The sequence below is a fragment of the Dendrobates tinctorius genome, unplaced genomic scaffold (genome assembly GCF_039654945.1).
Source record: "Dendrobates tinctorius isolate UK_male_01 unplaced genomic scaffold, ASM3965494v1 ptg000039l, whole genome shotgun sequence".
NCBI lineage: Eukaryota > Metazoa > Chordata > Amphibia > Anura > Dendrobatidae > Dendrobates > Dendrobates tinctorius.
This window is the reverse complement of record NW_027361707.1, coordinates 13,301,317-13,315,029: the sequence shown is the minus strand read 5'-3', so window position 1 is coordinate 13,315,029 and position 13,713 is coordinate 13,301,317.

Below are 13,713 nucleotides of genomic sequence, written 5' to 3'. Positions count from 1 at the left end.
CCTTGGATTTGGAGTAGAATACGCTTCCTATTTCTAAAGGGAAGGGCAATTCCCACTTCAAATATGGCCACCAGCAAAATGAGGAGAACCTACAGCCGACACCATCTTTACTATGGGCTAAAATTAAAAAAATCACTTGAGTGCTCGTGTTTGATATTTACGAGCCTTTACTGCATTCTGAATAATAATGTCCAGTTGTTTTTCAGATGCGGAATAAAGGGCGATTTCTATTATAAATCTGCCCATAAGTTTAGAGACCCCTATAAAAGGAGCTGCTGTGGAGGGCTATGGGTCTGGTCAGCGGCCGTGCTCGTGTTACATGTGTGGCCGGTGAGCAGTGTGAGCTCATGGCTATATGTAGTCGCTGTCACTGAGGTCTCACATAATTATCAGCTCTTCTCACTCCCGGACAATGGAGGAAACTGCCAAATGTGGATGTTCTGCAGCACAGACGTATCCTGCTGGGTAGAGTAGTCCTTATTCCTCTTGGAAGAGCATTGAGCAGCAGGGTGGTGTGCTGGTAAAAGGGAAAAAAAAAAAAATCTTTTAAATCTGCCTGAGCGAGTGTGAACTAGCTGAGTGTGACCTGAGCGTAAGTGCGAACTGTGGTAAGTGTGTGACTTGAGATTCAGTGAAGAGGTATTTGAAAAACCTATAACAGATACCTGTGTGAGTTGCTGAATTGTAGGTTGCTTTCTACCTGTTCAATTTTTGGGGGGGCTTGGGGGCTTGTTTAATCTATTTTTTCTTTCTACATGGTTAATCTCATATTTTACTATCTGTGTTTTTAAGGGTTAACTATATTGCATTTAAATCTTGAGGTGTAACTATATTTACAAGGGGTAAATTAAGGGTGGGAGTTCATACAGTAATTAAGGGTTTATAAGGGGCAGCTGGTTGGGGCTCAACTCCTTTTGGAAGTGCATTGAGCAGCAGGGTGGTGTGCTGGTAAAAAGGAAAAAAAAAATCTTTTAAATCTTCTGCCTGAGCGAGTGTGAACGAGCTGAGTGTGACCTGAGTGTAAGTGCGAACTGTGGTAAGTGTGTGACTTGTGATTCAGTGACTTTGGATTCACGGAGTTTCCAAGGGAGGTCTTACTGAATTGCTGTTATATTTTATTAATACTTTTTATTTATTTTTACTTTTCTGTCTGGTGCAATCCCCATTAGGATGTGCTCCACTATTGCCAATGCCATCCAGTGCACGCCTTGCCGCATGTATGAAATCCTTGAACAGCCGGTTGAGGGTGCACACAGCTGTGCGAGATGTGAGCACGTTGTGCATTTGGAAGCCCAGATACTGGATCTAAATGTGCAGCTGGCAACACTGAGATCCATAGACGATATGGAAAGGAGTCTTCTGCTCACTGAGCAGACGCTCAATGGGATAGATGAGGGGGGGGATGCTAGGTTGGAGCTGCAGGACAATGAAGCAGCTAGCTGGGTGAAAGTTAGAGGGCGGGGTAGAGGGAAGAGCGCCAGGGAGGCTAGTCCTGATCTGGCACACCCCAATAAGTTTGCTAAGTTGGCAGATGAGGGGAGTGTTAGTGCAGGAGTAGCACTGCTGCAGCAAGGCATGTCCTCTGAAAGCCGGAGGAGTGTCTGCTCCAGTTAGGGGGGAAATAGGAGAGCAGGGCAGGCCAGACAGGTTCTGGTAGTGGGGGACTCAATTATTAGGGGAACAGATAGGGCAATCTGTCACAAAGACAGGGATCGTCGAACGGTGTGCTGCCTACCTGGCGCTCGAGTCCGACACATCGCTGAGCGGGTTGACAGATTACTGGGAGGGACTGGTGAGGATCCAGCGGTCATGGTGCACATTGGCACAAATGACAAAGTTAGAGGTAGGTGGAAGGTCCTTAAAGATGATTTCAGGGAATTAGGCTGTAAGCTTAAAGCAAGGACCTCCAAGGTGGTATTTTCGGAAATACTTCCTGTACCACGTGCCACGCCAGAGAGGCAACGGGAGATTAGGGAGGTTAATAAGTGGCTCAGGAATTGGTGTAGGAAGGAGGGGTTTGGGTTCCTGCAGAACTGGGCCGACTTCTCAGTTGGCTACAGGTTCTACGCTAGGGACGGGCTGCACCTCAATGGGGAGGGTGCAGCTGTGCTGGGGGAGAAAATGGCTAGAAGGTTGGAGGAGTGTTTAAATTAGGGACGGGGGGGAGGGTATTCCTTTTATAGGAGGGGAAGACAGCGCAGATAGAGACCTGGGCACAAATAATGACATTGGGGGTGGGGTTAGAACAGTTAATAATTTAAGAAAGAATAGAGGTACAGAGAGATACAGAAAGTGCATGTATACTAATGCCAGAAGCCTCGCCAACAAGATGGAGGAATTGGAGTTAATGTTGTTGGAACATAATTATGACATGGTGGGGATTTCTGAGACATGGCTGGATGAGAGCCATGACTGGGCGGTTAATTTACAGGGCTATAGTCTGTTCAGAAATGACCGAACAAATAAACAAGGTGGAGGCGTGTGTTTATATGTAAAATCATCCTTAAAACCCATCCTTCGTGATAATATATATGAATCTAATGAAAATGTAGAGTCCCTGTGGGTAGAGATAAGGGGAGGGGGGAAAAATAATAAATTACTGATAGGGGTTTGTTATAAGTCTCCAAAAATAATGGAAGCAACAGAGAATATCCTCATAAAGCAAATAGATGAAGCTGCGACTCAAGGAGAAGTCATTATTATGGGGGACTTCAACTACCCTGAAATACATTGGGGAACAGAAACCTGCAGTTCCAGCAAAGGTGATAGGTTTCTGACAACGATGAGAGACCATTACCTTTCACAACTGGTTCAGGACCCAACAAGAGGGGGGGCACTGCTAGACCTAATATTATCCAACAGGCCAGACCGCATATCAAGTGTAAGGGTTGGGGGTCACTTGGGTAATAGTGATCACAAATTAATAAGTTTTCATGTATCCTTTAATAAGATGTGTAGTAGAGGGGTTACAAGGACACTAAACTTCAGGAAAGCAAATTTCCAACGGATGAGAGATGATCTTGGTGCAATTAACTGGGACGATATCCTGAGACATAAAAATACACAAAGAAAATGGGAGACGTTTATTAGCATCCTGAATAGGACCTGTGCACAATATATACCGTATGGGAATAAACATGCGAGAAATAGGAGGAAACCACTATGGCTAAATAGAGCTGTAAGGGGTGCAATAAGAGATAAACATAAAGCATTTAGAGACTTAAAGCAAGTAGGTAGTGATGAGGCATTAAATAAATACAGAAGATTAAATAAATTCTGTAAAAAGCAAATCAAGACAGCAAAGATTGAGACAGAGAGACTCATTGCCAGAGAAAGTAAAAATAATCCCAAAATATTCTTTAACTACATAAATAGTAAGAAGCTAAAAAATGATAGTGTTGGCCCCCTTAAAAATAGTCAGGGTGAAATAGTGGATGAGGAAAAAGCCAATATGCTAAATGACTTTTTTTCAACAGTATTTACTCAATAAAATCCCATGATGTATAACATGATCAGGGATGCAGGAAAGATGTATATCTTTGTACCGTGTTAGCCAGTAGATAGAAAAATATTCAGAATTGAGAGTCCTCAGTGGTTGATACCTTTTAATGGCTAACTGAAAAGATGGTAACACATTGCAAGCTTTCGAGACTACTCAGGTCTCTTCATCAGGCATTGACTAATACAAAATCTGAAGGGTCACATATTTATGCACAATACAGCACAGAAAAAATGAAATAGATGAGACAAGTGACGTGAAGCAGAATTATGATTATGGGAGAGGGAGAAACATAAATATTGGACGAGTTCATAGATAAGGAGTCCGGATGTTTTATTGTCCTCTGATTGGGGTCTCCTTTTGTATTGTGATTCCGCCACAAGGTCTTAGGAGCAAATTCCTTAATTGATGTAAAAAGACATAAATCCATGCGACACATTCATTCCAGCATTGAGAGTGTCAAAGGTCGTCATAAATTTATACTCACAAACTCTTCTCTCTCTCTGAGATGTGAAGTTACCTTTCAATACCAGTAGTTTCATATCCCTGGTGTTGTGGTCCATCATACAAAAATGTTTTGCCACAGGTAGATCCATTCTTTTTTCTCTTATTGTGTGACGATGAGCATTCATCCTTGTTCTAAGCTTTTGCCCTGTCTCCCCCACATACAGACCCCCAGTTGGACATTTAGTACAAATAATTAAGTACACCACATTAGATGTAATGCAGCTGAAAGTATCTGGGATCTTGTAGTCCTGATGTGAATTGGGGATCTTTATCTTGTCCGTGGTCATTTTAAATGGACAGGTTTTACATTTTTTTCTGGTTGCAAGGAAAGGTTCCTCCAGCTGTTGAAGAGGACAGGGATCTTCTGACAATAATGCTTCTTAGATTTGGGGGCTACCTAAAGCACAGTAGTGGGGGGTCTGGAAAAATGGATTGTAATCGGGCATCTTTTTGTAGTAAAGGTTGTTATTTCCGTGCAGCTCCCCTTAGCACTTCCAGATTTGGGTTGTAGGTGACTACTAGAGGCACCCGGTTATTTTCTTCTTTAGCTTTGTAATGTAGCAGGTGATTCCTTGACGTTCTGGTGGCTCTTGTAATTTGGTTTTCAATTGTTCTTGGATGGTAGCCCTGATTCAAAAAGGTCTTTTTGAGGCGACCAAGGTGTTTGTCTCTATCCATGGGGTTGGAACATATGCGATTGTATCTGATGGCTTGGCTGTAGATAATAGAGTTCTTTATGTGTTTTGGATGGAAACTGTCCCATTTAAGGTATGTTGGACGGTCGATTGGCTTCTGATACAGGGAAATCTCAATTTCATTGTTTTTTAGCTTAATGATGGTGTCCAAAAAGTTAATCTCAGTGCTGGAGTAGGTGAGTGTTAAATTGATGCTGGGATGAAATTGATTAAACTGTTCGTGGAATGTCTTTAGCTGTTGCTCAGACTCCGTCCAGATGACTAAAATATCATCAGTGAAGCGGTAGTAGGCCAGGGGCCTGATTGATGGGGCATGAGGACAAAAAGTCACTTTCAAGCTTGGCCATGAAAAGATTTGCATACTGTGGAGCCATTTTACTTCCCATAGCTGTACCAGTCTCCTGTAGATAGATCTTGTTGTCAAATTCAAAGTAATTGTGGGTGAGGATGAATTTTGTAAGTTTCACCACAGCATAAGCATCAGTCCCTGTGTTTCCCATGAAGAATTTGCAGGCATTTAATCCATCTTGGTGTGGGATATTAGAGTACAAAGATTCCACATGCATGGTGGCCAGGATGGTTCCTTCTGGTAGAGGACCTATTGCTGCTAGTTTATTCAATAGGTCAGTTGTGTCCTGAATGTATCAGGGATCAGAGATAAAAATTCTCCATTAAGGCTATGTGCACACGTATGCAGAAAATTTCTGCATAAAAACAGGACTCCTTCCCAGAAAACGTGCGTTTTTGCAGCGATTTTGCTGTGATTTTAGCTCGTTTTTTTTCCGCGATTTTTTTTGTGCGTCCCCAGACACATAGGAAATAGCCAGAAATGCGGAATTTACCGCAAAATTAATGAGCATGCTGCGTTTTTTACCGCGAAGCGGTTTTTTCGCGGTAAAAAACGCATCAATATGCACAAAAAGTGCAAAATGCATTAAAATGAATGGGAAGCTTCTTTTTTGTGTTTTTCCCATGGATTTACCAAAAAATCCGAGGGAAAAACGCAAAAAAAAACCGCTGTGTGTGAACACAGCCTTAATATCACCTGCTTAACCCAGCAGGAAGTACGGCGGCGTCTAAAAATCACTAAAATTGACAAATCTCCGGGCCCGGATGGGATACACCCCCGAGTACTGCAGGAATTAAGCACAGTCATAGATAGACCATTATGTTTAATCTTTAAAGATTCTATAATAACAGGGTCTGTACCACAGGACTGGCGTACAGCAAATGTGGTGCCAATATTCAAAAAGTGGACAAAAACTGAACTTGGAAATTATAGGCCAGTAAGTTTAAGCTCAACTGTAGGTAAAATCCTGGAGGGTTTTCTAAGAGATACTATACTGGAGTATCTGGAGAAGAATAACCTCATGACCCAATATCAACATGGGTTTACAAGGAACCATTCCTGTCAGACTAAAGATACTGTCACACTTAGCGATGCACCAGCGATCCCGACCAGCGATATGACGCGGTCAGGATCGCTGGTGCATCGCTAAGTGGTCGCTAGTGAGCTGCCACACAGGCAGATCTCACCAGCGACATCACAGGGGTCGGGGGTTGCTACTTACCTGTCAGACGCGGCAATCCTGACGTCCTCCTGCCCGCGTCGCTCGTCTCCACAGCAGGAAGCCCCAGGAGGAAGCTGACAACGAGAAACGGTCCAGGACGTTCTCGCGCGATCAGCGATAACCAGCGGGGGAGCGGTCGGAGGTAAGTATCAGACATAGCAATATCGCTAGCAATATCGCTATAATGTCACAAAAAGCAGTGACGTTATAGCGATATTGCTAGCGATATCGCTTAGTGTGACGGCCCTTAATCTGATAAGCTTTTATGAAGAGGTAAGTTCAGGACTGGACCAAGGGTATGCAGTGGACGTGGTGTACATGGACTTTTCAAAAGCTTTTGATACGGTGCCACACAAAAGGTTGATACATAAAATGAGAACAATGAGGATAGGGGAAAATATGTGTAGGTGGGTTAAGAGCTGGCTCAGGGATAGGAAACAAAGGGTGGTTATTAATGGAGCACACTCGGACTGGGTCACGGTTAGCAGTGGGGTACCACAGGGGTCAGTTTTGGGCCCGCTTCTTTTTAACTTATTTATTAATGACCTTGTAGGGGGCATAGAGAGTAGAATTTCAATATTTGCAGATGACACTAAACTCTGCAGGGTAATCAATACAGAGGAGGACAATTTTATATTACAGGAGGATTTATGTAAACTAGAAGCTTAGGCTGATAAATGGCAAATGAGCTTTAATGGGGATAAATGTAAGGTCATGCACTTGGGTAGAACGAATAAGATGTATAATTATGTGCTTAATTCTAAAACACTGGGCAAAACTGTCACTGAAAAAGACCTGGGTGTATGGGTGGACGACAAACTCACATTTAGCGGCCAGTGTCAGGCAGCTGCTGCAAAGGCAAATAAAATAATGGGATGCATTAAAAGAGGCATAGATGCTCAGGAGGAGAACATAATTTTACCTCTATATAAGTCACTAGTGCGACCACACTTAGAATACTGTGTACAGTTCTGGTCTCCGGTGTATAAGAAAGACATAGCTGAACTGGAGCGGGTGCAGAGAAGAGCGACCAAGGTTATTAGGGAACTGGGGGGTCTGCAATACCAAGACAGGTTATTACACTTGGGGTTATTTAGTTTGGAGAATCGAAGGCTTAGGGGTGATCTTATTACAATGTATAAATATATGCGGGGACAGTACAAAGACCTTTCTAATGATCTTTTTACTCTTAGACCTGTGACGGGGACAAGGGGGCATCCTCTACGTCTGGAGGAAAGAAGGTTTAAGCATACTCACAGACGCGGATTCTTTACTGTAAGAGCAGTGAGACTATGGAACTCTCTGCCATATGATGTTGTAATGAGTGATTCCCTACTAAAATTTAAGAAGGGCCTGGATGCCTTTCTTGAAAAGTATAATATTACAGGGTATATACACTAGTTTCCTTAATATTGCGTTGATCCAGGGAGCTAGTCTGATTGCCGTATGTGGAGTCGGGAAGGAATTTTTTTCCCCAATGTGAAGCTTACTGTTTGCTGCATGGGTTTTTTTTGCCTTCCTCTGGATCAACATGTTAGGGCAAGTTAGGATCGGATATGGGTTGAACTAGATGGACTTAAAGTCTCCCTTCAACCTTAATAACTATGTTACTATGTTACTATGTTATATGGCTGATCTCAAAGAACGGACCGGTTTTCGCTCCCATTTTTAGAAGAACTAGAATTAAGCTTTATGTAGCATTTACTTTTAAAAAATATTGTAACTACTAACTATAATCAATATATTAGATCCCCTGAAAAGTCAATTCTTACTGCTGTAATTTGGGGTCAATCTGCACAATTTGGTGCTGATTTTACCGCTAAGGTTTAGCTGCGGACTTTCCACTACAGAAATTCCACACGGTCTGAAAATGTGGCTCTAACAGGAAAGAATTTATCAAGACTGGTGTTTCATTCACCATTCATGAACTAATGCCAATAGGTTAAGGTGTGCCCAGATATATTAATTATGCAAATTGCCTCTTCAGTGAGGAAGAGGACGAGAACTCTAGGACCCTCTGTTGGTAATAGCAATCCTAAAAGTCAATATTGACCCTTTAACGAGCCTTATCATATGGCTTAGGATAGAAGCCAAACCAGAATCTCAGTTTGCAGACATCGTGTTTCGGGATACTGCCCCTCGTCAGTGCAAAGTGTGGGATCTGGTTTGACTAGGTGAGAGGCATCTGACCATGATCGAAGGGGTAACATTTCTCCTTGTGGAGAGTGATAAGCCAGTCCTGGCATGTTAGAGTGAGGTTATTACACACCGTACATGCTCCTCTGGGAAATTAAATATGCAAATTGCCTCATTACAAAGAAAGAGGACTAGAACGCTAGTGTTACCTATTGGAAGTAGCAATCCTAAAAGCCAATATCAATCCTTTAACGAGTCTTGCAATATGACTTACGATAAAAGCCAAATCAGAATCTTAATTTGTAGACATGGTGTTTCGGGGTTTTGCCCTTCGTCGGTGCAAAGCATGAGATCTGATTTGGCTAGTTGAGGGGCTTAAGGATGGGATCTAACGGGTATCATTTCTCCTTGCTGAGAGTGACAAGCAAGTTCTGGCATGTCAGAATGAGGAGACTTATATGCCATGCATGCTCCGCTGGAAAAATAAATATGCAAATTGCCTCATCAAAGAGGAAGATCCCAGTCTTAGCCTCTCACCTAGCCAAATCAGATCTCATATTTTTCACTGACATGGGCCAATACCCTGAAACACAGTGTCTGCAAATTGAGATTCTGGTTTTGGCTTTTATCCTAATAACAAGACTCGTTAAAGGGAATCTGTCACCCTTTTTTGGACTATGAGCTGCCGGCATCGACATTATACTCACCGCGGGGCGGTCCGATGGGTGTTGCGGTCCGGCGCCTCCCATCTTGCAGTGATACCATCCTCTTCTTCCCTTCCTGTCATAACTCCGGCGCAGGTGCACTGCTCTGCCCTGTTGAGGGCAGAGCAGAATACTGTAGTGCGCAGGTGCCGGACCTCTCCCGGCGCAGGCGCACTGCAGGACTCTGCTCTGCCCTCAAAAGGGCAGAGCAGTGCACCTGCGCCGGAGCTACGACCGGAAGGGAAGAAGAGGACATCTTCGTATGATGATGGGAGACACCGGACCGGACACTGGGGTGAGTATAATATAACTCTTTTTTCTTATATTTCAGGTTACATCGGAGGTTTATCTACAGCATTACAGAATGCACCCTGGATTAGTGCAGATGCATTTGGGCCTGTCTGGTTTGTATCTGAATTTTTTGGAGGATTTTTTCCTCTTTTTGAGGTTTTCATGTTAGAGTAGGGACTGACAAGTGTAAGGAACTTTGACGCAGTTTGTCAGCTTCCGTATTAAGGCCTTAATATCAACCAATACCTTACATATATTGATATGTTTTTTGTGCACTTTTTATATTTTTTCCAGGGTGCAGTTGGGCCCAAATGGTTCTGCAAACTTGTGGCCTCTGTTCACACGGGATGCATTCTAGTTGGCACTGGGCAGCCCCCCTATATGGTGTTACTAAGAGGTTGTTAGCCAGAAGCCCTGCATTCCCTGTGTGAACACTGCCACATGCGGATTATTTTTTCTGCACTGGTGTACTACACGGCCAATCCCTCATTGTAGGCTGGCTGTTTCATTTGGTATTTATGCACCTGTGCAGCTGCCATTTTACTTGGGTCCACTGCACCCTGGATTAGTGCAGATGCATTTGGGCCTGCTTGGTTTGCAACTGAATTTTTTGGAGTTTCTTTCCTCTTTCTGTGGTTTTCATGCTGTAGATAAGCCCCTGATGTCGATGCCGGAAGCTCATAGTCCAAAAAAAGGATTCCCTTTAAAGGGTCAATATTGACTTTTAGTATCGCTACTTCCAGTAGACGGCTAGAATTCTAGTCCTCTTCCTCTCTGAAGATACAATTTGCATGTTTACTTACCCAAAGTAACATGTAGGGCATGTAAGTCTCCTCGCTCTGACATGCCAGGCTTGACTTGTCACTCTCTACAAGAAGAAACGTTACCCTTTAGATCCCACATATATTAAGTCATGCGTCTCTTAAAGGAAACCTGCCTGCCATTTCATGCTGTCTAAACAGCGGGCAGCATGAATCAGAGCCTGGAGGAACAATTGCAAACAGGTTTGTACCTTTCATATACACTCCGGCATGTTAGAGAAAACATACCGTGTATACTCGTGTATAAGCCAAGATTTTCAGCCCATTTTTTTGGCTGAAAGTCCCCCTCTCGACTTATACGCAAGTCATATACCTGGGGGTCGGCGGGGAGGGGGAGTGGGGGTGTCATCGATCATACTGCCCCCCTGACGCATCTCTGCAGCCCCACCCCCGTTTCTCCCACAGTCTCCCTTCCTTCAGTGGTCACGTGGTACCGCTCATTAAACTCATGAATATGTGCATATTCATGAGTTTAATGAGCGGTACCATGTGGCCGCTGAAGGAAGGGAGACCGTGGGAGAAGAGTGGCTGCAGAGACCGCGCCAGGAGGGGGTAAGTATATCAAATATTCACCTGTCCCTGGCCCATCGCTGCTCGCCGCTGTCTGCCGCATCCTCTGTCAGTGAGTTTAGGCAGCAGAGGGCGCAATGATGTGGTTAGTGTGTGCCGCGCCCTCTGCTGCCTGAAGAGTCATTGACAGGACGTGGCAGACAGCAGCGATAGAATGGGGACAGGTGAATATCTCAGGTGCTGGGTCCTGAGCCAGCGGTGACACCGGCACCTTTACCCCATAGCGCGCTGGTGTTTCAGCCTGCTCAGGACCCAACACCTTGCCCCCAGCGACAAGAGGTGAGTATGTCTTTTTTTTTCTTTTGCAGCAGCGGCAGCATATGGGGCAAAATCTATGGAGCATTTTATGGGGTCAGCATATGGGGCATAATCTATGGAGCATCTTATGGGGGCATAATCTATGGAGCATCTTATGGGGGCATAATCTATGGAGCATCTTATGGGAGCATAATCTATGGAGCATCTTATGGGGGCATAATCTATGGAGCATCTTATGGGGAATAGTCTATGGAGCATCTTATGGGGGCATAATCTATGGAGCATCTTATGGGGCCAGTGGAGAAACAGGGTTAGTGGTTGCTCTTGCCCGCTGGCCCGGCTGTCTTTAGCAAGACTGCATGGACCAAGGCTCATACCACTGAACGCCCGCTCTATCTCCTCGTGGGCAGAACACTACACAACAACACAGGGTAGGGGTAAAACAGTGTGGCCACGCTTTATTGAATCCCAACACCCAATAGCAAACAGAACAATTCCAGCAATTTCCCTTACTCATTAAACACTGGCACGTCTCTGTAGCGGAGCTGCATTCCTTGTTGGGGAAGTACCATGGGGGTAGGGTTCGATGCTGGCTGTAGGGGTACTGGAACTCCCAAGACTGATTCCATAACACAAGCTCTTTCACCGATTGAGGTTCCAGGTCCCAATGCAACTAACAACTCCTGGATTCGGGCTGCAGGTGACTGGGTAAATTCCAGACCGGCACAGGGTTCTGGTTCTGGCAATTCCTCTGGGTCCATCTCAGCAGAGTTTTCGTCATTCTCCACAATGTTCTGGGTATCCCAACGAACTAATTCCTTGATCAAATCTGAATGAGTGTCCGTGGTCCGGTATTCTATACGTCGTAGCTGGCATAGCTCCTGTAGTTGTCGTTTCTTGTTACGGCTATACATCCACTCCGGTCCTCTTCCCAAGGCCGAGATGGTGAGGTTGGACATGGTGCAGTCTGAAACCTACTGTGTATGCCTCATCAATGGTCTGATGGGTCTGTCTGTATGCCTCCCTGGTTGTGAAGCCCTGGACGATGTCTACGAACACCAGTCCCCTGCAGCTCCCCCGGTACCGCCGGGCTGAGTAGTGTCCCACCGCTGCCACCAAGTGTGGAGAAACAGGGTTAGCAGGTGCTCTCGTCCGCTGGCCCGGCTGTCTTTAGCAAGACTGCATGGACCAGGGCTCATACCACTGAACTCCTTGTGGGCAGAACACTACACAGACAACACAGGGTTAGGGTGAGGCCAAGCTATATTGAACCACAACACCCAATAGCAAACAGAACAATTCCAGCAATTTCCCCAAGATGGTGCATATTACAAGGTTTCTCCCCTCCGCTGGCTCATAGGGATGCTAGTGGATGTTATGTTAGAGCTCCCTGGGTCGCTATTCCACCTGTGATAACACACATAGAGGAGGTCACGACAAGCGTAGGGAGATAACCGAGAGCAGTCCTGTGTTCTTTCAGCCGGGTCTGACATACCCTCAGCTGGGATCCTGAACAGTTTCTTGTCCGTTAAGTGTTTAGCAGAATGTCCGGCTAGTAGCTCCATGTCAGGGGTGGGGAATCTTTTTTTCTGCCAAGGGCCATTTCGATATTTATACCATCCTTCGGGGGCCATACAAACTCCGCCCACAAAGTACATCCTGACTCTGGCACTGGTTTCATGACTTCATCTTTCATTGCATGCCCTTCAATGTTCAGTAGTGAACACTGCATGTGTGTGCTAACAGAGCAATAAGAAATTAATGAGATTGTGGCAATCAAAATACAGCTCCCTGCCCAAGAATGCTGTCCCTGAGAATCTGCTCGGGGGTCTGATAAAAGGTCATTGAGGGCCGTAAATGGCCCTGGGGCCTGAGGTTCCCCACCCCTGCTCTATGTGATGAGATGAGAGACCGTCTCTCTGTCTCAGGGTCTTTTATACCCAAGGCAGGAAAGCTATTTTTAGAATTACCCAGTGTCCTTCAGTACACCCTCACAGCAGTTCCCTATCTACATTCAAAGTCAGCAAACTGATTCCAGAATATAAACAAACATCAGATACGCACACACTATGTTACATGGTATATCATTGTGTAAGTTAGCCTTCTTGACACACCAGAATCCACACTTAAATCCACAAGTCAAATACACAGACAAAAAGTCAATTCCTCCAGGCCTGTAAAAACATAGCCATCTGGGCAATAAAGATAAACTCTGGTTTCTTCACAGGGCCTATTCTATGAAGCATCTTATGGGGGCATAATCTATGGAGCATCTTATGGGGGCATAATCTATGGGGCATTTTATGGGGCATCTTATGGGGCCATAACCTTTATGGAGCAGCATATGGGTCATATTATTCTATGGAGCATCTTATGGGGCATTATTAACCTTTGTGCAGCATTATATGGGGTGTATTTTGTATGGAGCATCTTATGGGGCCATCATGAACTGTATGGAGCATTATATGGGGCTCCTGATTCAATATGGATATTCAAAAACATTTAACCTACTGATGTCTCAATTAATTTTCCTTTAATTGGTATCTATTTTTATTTTTGAAATTTACCAGTAGCTGCTGCATTTTCCACCCTAGGCTTATACGCGAGTCAATAAGTTTTCCCTGTTTTTTGTGGCAAAATTAGGTGGGGTCGGCTTATACT